The sequence below is a fragment of the Punica granatum genome, chromosome 7 (assembly GCF_007655135.1).
Source record: "Punica granatum isolate Tunisia-2019 chromosome 7, ASM765513v2, whole genome shotgun sequence".
Classification (NCBI taxonomy): domain Eukaryota; kingdom Viridiplantae; phylum Streptophyta; class Magnoliopsida; order Myrtales; family Lythraceae; genus Punica; species Punica granatum.
This window is the reverse complement of record NC_045133.1, coordinates 14,892,110-14,901,008: the sequence shown is the minus strand read 5'-3', so window position 1 is coordinate 14,901,008 and position 8,899 is coordinate 14,892,110. Positions and strand designations below refer to the sequence as shown.

At 41.9% G+C, this 8,899-nt stretch overlaps 1 pseudogene; it reads right to left on the bottom strand.

The window, feature by feature from the left end:
- Nucleotides 1-4,441: 4,441 nt before the first annotated feature.
- LOC116214418 lies at nucleotides 4,442-6,895 on the bottom strand (annotated as a pseudogene).
- Between the last annotated feature and the right edge of the window lie 2,004 nt (nucleotides 6,896-8,899).

The following is an 8,899-nucleotide window of genomic DNA, read 5'->3' as shown; positions in this document are numbered from 1 at the left end:
CTGTCAGCACCCCATTTTGGCTCACCTTTCCAAACGATGATATCAGCAATGATCCAAGCCACAACCTGAGCAGAATACAGAAAAACGACTTAACAGAGCAGAAAATCACTATTCATCCTCAAGTCGGCAAAATCGGGCAAATGACACATGCATATGACAGAAGGACTCCAGGGGTCACCAAAGGGTAATAGAGTGACTAGAGAGCTCAGCAATATCCAAAACCGGCATTTTCAGTATATCACACGGACAGTTCTATTTTCCGATAGTTCGCTCGATCATCGGAAGACAGCCAATATTGGACCCCAAAAATCCACTCCAATGCCAAACAGATGAAAAGTGTCCCCAAAGGCATTTTGCAAATCATCTGCTCTATACAGAACAACTTTTTGTATACAGACAACTTTTCAATGGAAGTCCAAAAATGCCGGTTTCTCGAAGAAAAGTTAATTCCAAATATCAGATGCGGCCATGCCCCTCAATCATACAGAGCACGAGCAATGCTTCATATTGTCTTTTAGAAGCCATACAGACACTCTGAATGACTTCCGAATGACAAAACGGGGCATATCCTTCTTCGGAAGAGCGTAACCGGAGACTGGTCTGATGGAATTACGGCAAACGAAGAACACTACATTGCCCTGAAAACTCCAGCGGACATTCGCAATTGGGCAAAACAGACAGCAAAACCCTTCACGGTTTCCCGAGTAACCTCCGAGGGGCACAAAAGGCCATTTTCAGTGAAAATCCATATCCGGAGGTCCTCTTTGGGGAAACTTGACGCCGGATGCTTACCTTACACAATGCTAGCCTTCTCGAGGCTCAATGTGGAATTGTCGGAATGAATCACACAACTCATCTAGACCCCTCGAGCAGTGCTTTAAGGGTCTTAGATGCACTTTTCATATCCTTAGAGGCCCAATCTCAGCAAACAGAGATCGCAGTAATCTCCGGATCGCCCAAGAAACTCAGAAAGCAATCTGAGAAATCCAGTTTCGGCCTCCTAGGACATCTCCGGCTCCATATTTGTATTTACCGGCTTAAAGGACAAGGGCCCACGTAATTTGACAATTTATGTCAAAATGACCGACGTGGGATGCAGATACAAGATATGCTGTCAGAAGTGGGTAACCTCGCTCTGAATGCATAAAAGGAGCAAAACCGGCTTCCAAGCCTCATACAGACATTTGGCAATTTCTCACGGAAAATGCCAATCTCGGACTCATTAAATCCATTTCCTCGCGTATATCGATAATTCGACGTTCAATTCAAACCACGAACTTCGAATGCGCGATCAATCGAGACCCGAGCTTTTTCCCAGTTTCTCCTCTTCGGTCGTGGGACCCACGGGCTATTCAAGATGAGTCACCCTTTACTCTAGAAGCTTCTTCTTCTTCTTCAATGCAAGAAGCCAACTTGCACTCTTGCTTGAAAATATCCAAGAGTTTGAAGACAACACTCAAGCCTCCATCAATGCTCATCAATGTCTTATCTCTTCTTCATTAATGCAATGGAAGAGGATGTGGCTTGATATTTTCTAAGCATGGGGGTTAAGAGCACTTGCTTTTGCTAATTGTGTCATTAGCTTTGCCTATAAATGGCCCAAAAGTGATTAAGATAATCACTTCTCCTCTTACACACTCTCTCCAACCTTTCTCTTTCAAGAAATCCTCTCAAACTCCATAGCCAAGAACACTCAAGAACCAGAAAACTTCAGCACTTAGAAGGAAGAGAAAAGAAAACCGAAAAGATCAAAAGAGAGCCTTGAGTTCTTAAGTCGGAAGCCGATGTTCATCATCCCGACTTAAGCTCAAAATTTCTCAAACTTCATATCCCACTCATTTTGGACCCATGGAGTTCATTGGTGAAATTGGTTTTTCCATTTGAAGTCTTTAAATTATTGTTTCAGGTCAAATAGTGCATTTCGGGTGAAATCGCTACTCTCGGGTGAATAGTGACCTGCCAGCGCCAGCCGCGCACACGCCCCGCGCACGCCCGCGCAAGCCCGCGCACGCCCGCGTGCCTGCCCGTGCGCACGCGCACGCTCGCGCCCCGCGCACGTCCGCGCGCCCCGCGCACACGCCTGCACGCCCGCGCGCCTGCCCGCGCCCCGCGCACGCCGCGCGCCTCCCGTTTATTCCAGCCGCATTCCCCGTGCACCTAACTCCCCGAACGTGCATCATTTGCACCCGAGCATCCTTCCAAGCGTTCAACCGAGTCACCCGACTCTCGAACACTTCCCCGACTCTTTCCTCGTATCCCGAGGCTAGGTAAATCACTCTTGACTTAGAGGAACTAGGGCTTTTTATATTTTTGCATGGCTATGGAGTACTATGGTATTTTATGCATACTTAACTTGCAAGACTTAACTTTTATGCAATTTTATGTTATATTATGCATGTGTATTACCTTATAACTTGCTAGCATGTCGGAAAAAGGTTTGGATTGTTGTTTGGAAGACCATCCCGACCCGGAAATGGCAAGTGAGCTCACGGCCAAGTCTCTAAATGGGATGGCCGAGACTTGAGTTGCTCTTTTCGGGTTAAGATTGGTCTCCTTAGCCCGATCCAAGTTATTTTCCGAGTTTATTTTGTTGTTCTTGCATGCATGAAGCCGGTATTATTTTATCGATTCCTTAAATAACATGTTTGTGAATGTTTGCATGTTTAAATGAGTTAATCAAATCATGGTAATACCGGTTTTTGTCAAAACGTGTTATTCATGATGTTTGATGTTTGAGCATGCGAAAAATGATTAAACCAAGACAAGGAAAATCTTTGTGATTTGAATCGAGCCATGAGAGTATTCGGCCATCTTTGACAAGGTGAAGCCGAGGGCTTCTTGGCCCTTTTTGGATCAAGAATGATTTCCTTATTTCGAGTTTAATTCATTTCTCGGATTGTACGAAAGTGTAATTTCGATATTTCCACGATTCCCATGTTAAAACATCGATTACATGTCTTTTCAAAACAAAACATGCATGGATTCGGGTATCGTTGACTCATTCGGGTCCATTCGGTTACGAGGGTAGTTTCGGTCATTGGACCAAATATCCTCGATCCTTACGGATTCTTGTTGGTCGCCGAATCACGAATCGTTTTCACAATTAAAGTATTCGGCAATAACCTTAAGCATTAATTCCACGAACGGGTTAGTCGGGACGTTCACACGGTTAATTCATTCCATTTAAATAACTTTGCACGAATTGGACATTAATTTGTAACTCGCGTCGACGAATTACAAAACGGTGTTAATGCCCTTTTCAAAACCCTCATACTTTCAAATCCTTATTGTGTTGTTCTCCTTTTCTGAAAACAAATTTTCAAATCAAGGGCAAGAACATCATTTCGTGATTCGCCGACATCCTAGCGCAGTTTAAGATGTCAGTTGGGTATTCTGTATCAAAATACAGTTATCGGACTAATCATTTCACTCGACTAAACCAAATCCTAGAAAATGGTTAGGCGGAACTCTAGGTTCCAAATCTAGAGTCAAAATACAAGTTTGGATCAATTCAGTGGTAATTCAGTGTCACAACACCGAATCACTATAAAAGCAATCTACACACATGATATTCAATTCTCTTTTCCAAATTTCCAACAAAAGCAGAATACGAAAACATTGGCACGTGTTTGATTGCTTAGCATATGGCATTTGCTTGCAAAAACACTTTTGGATTAATAAACTTGTTAATCCACGTACATTCGGTAAATACAAAACACCTTGTCTGTTATTAACATGTTGCGTGTTATCTTTCCGCACTTGTTTGCCATACGGGTCGAGCTTGATCCCTAGGCCGAATAATATTAGGGTTCAACACCCTAATCATCGAGCACAGGGTTCAACGCCCTAATCAACACTCACAGGGTCCAACGCCCTATTCAGTGAGAGCGTCCATTGAATTTCAGTTCTTCGGTCTTTTTCCCTAAACTCACGGTGAGGTAGAGTGGAATAATAACCGAACGCGAGTCGACTGGAATTCGGCCATTTGTAATTTGTATTTATTGTTTTCGAGAGCATTGTAAGGATTTTATTTTGTACATTTATTCTGTAAGAATTCCAGTCGGTGAGCGAACGATCCGAGAGTCGAATTAATCGAATCGGTCTAATGCTTGCCCAGATACAAGCAAGGTTTTCAGAATCGCGATTCTACCTGGAATCGGTCGAGGGTCGTAGAATCGTGAATCGCGATTCGAATCGTGAATCGTAAGATTCTACCTGTAATTAAAAAATATATATATATATATATGTAACATATTTTCCTGAGCAAAAAAAATCAATTCTAACCAACAAATCAACAATAAGTCATAAAATGATAAAAACACAAAATATCGTTACAAATTATCGAAATTCAAGGTCCAAAATTTCAAATCATAACTCAAACTCCCGAAATAAAAAGTTAACAACATAAGTCATAAGTCATAACATAAAATGAACAAATAGATCAAATCTCATCCAAATCTTCATCATCACCAACATCATCATCATACAAAATATCAAACTCATCTTCTTCGGGAAGTTCTAAGTCATCAACCGTGCCATGCTCTTGTGTGCGCATATTCTCTGCATGTTCATCGCCAATTTGAATACCTTCACTTTCTTCATCACCATCATCCCCACGACCAAGAGAACGCAAGTTAAAATTATGACTTAAAGTTGCGGTATTCTCTGTCTCATCTTCGACAATCCATTCATCATCGGAAGAAATGTCCTCTACTTGAAGATCAACTTGCTTCGATCTTCTTATCTTTCAACTTCAAATTGTACATCACAAATACTATATCATTCATCTTCTTTTGATGCAACCGATTTCTTCTCTTTGTGTGTACCTAAGCAAAACAAAACAATAAGTTGATATATTAACATGAATTCTGATAAGGTAACAAAATTCATATTCATAAAATACCATTTCAAAAGCACTCCAATTACGCTCACATCCCGAAGAGCTACAGGTCAAACTTAATATCCTTATACTAAATCTTTGCAACTCTGGGGTATCGGCACCATATGATTCCCACCAATCTGCCGGTGTCTTCTTAAACCTCATAGACTTTGCAAATGAGAATCCAAAGAGTCCTCTTTCATGTTTGAATTCCTCTAGCTGCAAATCAACCTTATCCCTCTCTTCATCATCTAGCATCCGATCCATAACCTTATATAATCCACGCATAACTTCTCTAGCAGCTCTAAATTCAGAAGAGAAATGCAACTGGGGATTCAGGTAATAAGCAGCAGCATGTAGAGGCCTATGAAGTTGAACCTCCCATCTCTCATCAATAACTTTCCAAATAGGATCATAGCTAAAATCATGAAACAAATCATTATTAGATACTTACAAATTTCAAATATAATGATAAATAAGTAAGTAAAGACTAAGCATATAAGTTATAACAGCTTATAAATAATTTTACCTCTTCCGATCATCCTTGAAGTTTGTTTTGATCTTCTGCTTAGCTTTCTCCATCTCATTATAAATAAAGCCCATCGCGGGCTTTTCATCCGAATCCACCATGCGGAGGACCTTAATGAGAGGATATGCAGCCTTCAAACATGTATTAACATTACTCCAAAATCTGGTATCCATAATAACACGTTCCGCATACTTTCCACCTTCTAACTTCGCAAATCGACTCCCTTTCCATTGCTTGGATGCAAACATTGTCCTTAGAGCATTTCTATTGTCGAAGAGGCATCCCAAAGTCAGATAAGCAGTGGCAAAGCGAGTCACAGCCGGTCTAATCAAATCTTTGCCCTTGGTGAAATGCTTCAGCATTGTGATGAGAAGTGTTCTCGAGTAAATGAATGTCGTAATCTTCCTACCCTTCATTATTGTCAGCTCATGTACCTTAATCTTCTTCTCCAAATCCTCTAACATAAGATCTATGCAATGAGCTGCACAAGGAGTCCAAAATAACTTCTTCTGTTTCTCCATTAGCATCTCACCTGCTGCCTTGTAATTAGCAGCATTATCCGTGACAATTTGAACCACGTTCTCTTCCCCAACTTGCTCCACTATATCATCTATCATCTGAAATACTTTCACTGCAGTCTTAGAGATGTCTGATGTGTCACTGGAAGTCAAAAAAATTGTTCCCTTAGGGCTATTCACTAAGAAATTGCATATGGACCTCTTCTTCTTATCAGTCCAACCATCTGACATTATAGAACACCCCGACTTTCTCCACATAGCTTTATGATCCTCAAGCAATGACATAGTATTATCAACCTCTTTTCTCAAATATTTATCACTAAGCTCATGATAAGACGGCGGTTTCAATCCAATACCATACTTCCCAATCAAATGACACATCTTTTCAAACTCAGGATTCTTGACACAATTAAATGGAATTGCACTTGTATAGAAAAAACGAGCAATCTGCATGCAAACATCCTCTCTCAAATCTTTCTTCATCATCTGATTAATTGTTGATTGTTTTTGCTTGCTTTGAATGTTCAAATTCCTCTTCTTAAAGAAACTAGAAATTTCAGCTGTTTCATTTCCCTTTCTCTTTGTATTAACCCCTGCATCTTCATCATCATTACCAACATCTACAACATCATCACCTTCTAAACCACAACTACTAGCTTGTTTTTTCTTCACTGAAAGATCCTCTAAACGCATACAAATAGCGAGCATATTATTCTTAACATCATCAGGAACAGCTGGACAAGGTGCCACGTTAATCTTGGTACATCCCAAGTGATATTTCAACCTATAGGGACCTCCAGAAACTACCTTGTCACAATATTTACATTTAATCTTCAGCCTCTCTCCTGGAACTTCATAACCGTGCGCCCAAGCCAGATCATCTCTAACTCCAGTTGCATTTTTCCTAGATTTGGCTACTGCCCCAGTATTACTAGCCGATGCACTCCCAGATCCACTTGCAGAAGCCATCTCTATTCAATCCAAAGATTCCAAACTTAATAATCACTCACTCAACAAATCTAACTCAATAGAAAATTATAGCACAATGCGGGAAAAAAATTAGCACAATTTCAGTGCAATAACATAAGCAATTCCATCAGGCATCAGCATTATTACATACAGGGCAAATGGGCACTTTCATTTCATCAGCACAATTTCTTCAGAATCACCACAATTAGAACAAATTCATCAGCACAAGATTCAATTGAAATCACCAAGATTCAGAAACATAAATCACAATTTCATCTGGAAGATTGGAACCATGAAGACAACTAGATTACCCATAAAATTAGCACAATTTCAGTACAATAACATAAGCAATTCCATCAGGCACCAGCATTATTACATACAGGGCAAATGGGCACTTTCATTTCATCAGCATAATTTCTTCAGAATCAGCACAATTAGAACAAATTCATCAGCACAAGATTCAATTAAAATCACCAAGATTCAGAAACATAATCCATCTCTGGAACAGATTACCCATAAACAAAAATGATAAATCGCATGTTAATCTGTTATCATCTAATTCATCTCTGGAAGTTCCAGACTGGAACCATAAAGATTCTAAGTCCGATTTAGAAATCAATTAGAAGCAAGAAATTCAGAAATAAATTGGAATCAAGAAAATCACAGAGGCCATAGTCAATGGAACGACTGAACAGTCCTTATTCATCAACTAATAAGTGACGGAAATGGAACCCGGATGAGAGTTCCCATCAATCGACAACGAAAGAATCGATCAGAAGTTCAAAAGAACTGACTTGGGATTGAGAGGAGGAACCTTGATGGTGCGGGCCTGTTCGGCCGTGAGGGAGGCTCTTGCGAAGGTCACTGTGGAAGCGGAATTCAGACTCGGAACCACGGATCCACGGTCTCGGAGCTTCAAGCTCGTCGGAACAAGAAGAAAATAAGATCAATTTGAAGCAGCAATGTCGAAGATGGGGAAGCTAGGGCACAGAACATAGGAGAAATCGAGCGCTGGAGAAGAAGTGGAAAACGAAGGAGAAGAAGGGGGGGAGGGGAGACCTATCGGGCTCGGGCCTGGGCTTCGCCATAATCAGGCCTGGGCTTCACGTGAGGGGCCTGGGCTTCGCCATAATCAGGCCTGGGCTTCACGTGAATCTGGGCAGAATCCGGAATCGCAGAATCGGCCCGATTCCGCGATTCCGCGATCCAACACCCGATTCACATACGATTGTACATTTTCTGACTCAATACCTTGACTCGGAATCGCATGGCCCTCTGTGAATCGTAGAATCGTACGATTCTACGATTCGAATCATGATTCTGAAAACCATGGATACAAGTAAATCCAAGAACTCGCGGTTCTGGTTCACGCAGGGATTCAACCTCCATGGTTCGATGAACTGTAACGCAAGATTGTGAACCAATTCCCCGACACACGGGTTTACTTCTCTCTCAGCTTCTCCACCGACATCGTTTAATTCATCGAAGTTACGGTGTCAAAACGTGTGAGCCGAGTGCAGGCTAATTCATGCGGTAAATAAAACAAAAATGCAAGCCTAGCAAACCAGAGTACCGAAAGGGCGTGCGGGATATAGGCCCGCACGTAACATGAACCCCCGAACACGGATTTTCCGGTTCCGCACAGATCAATGTCTTAACGACAAACTAGGTGTTCCATACCCCTAGACTCGGGTAACTTATCCGCCCTCGACCTACGGGTCGTAAAATGATAAGTGGCGACTCCTTCTCTCACGCGTGTCCGTCACGCGTCCCCACGGGAAGGTGGACACTCCCAAGCCGCGCGATCCAAAAGCGCGCAATGCGGGCCCCGACGAGAGTCCACATTCGGGTCCGTACAATTGGCGTGCACCCTCTCAGGATCGCAGTGCACATTTATTTCCGCAATGCACTTTAATTGGCGTGCACCCTCTCAGGATCGCAGTGCACATTTATTTCTGCAATGCACTTTAATTGGCGTGCACCCTCTCAGGATCGCAGTGCACA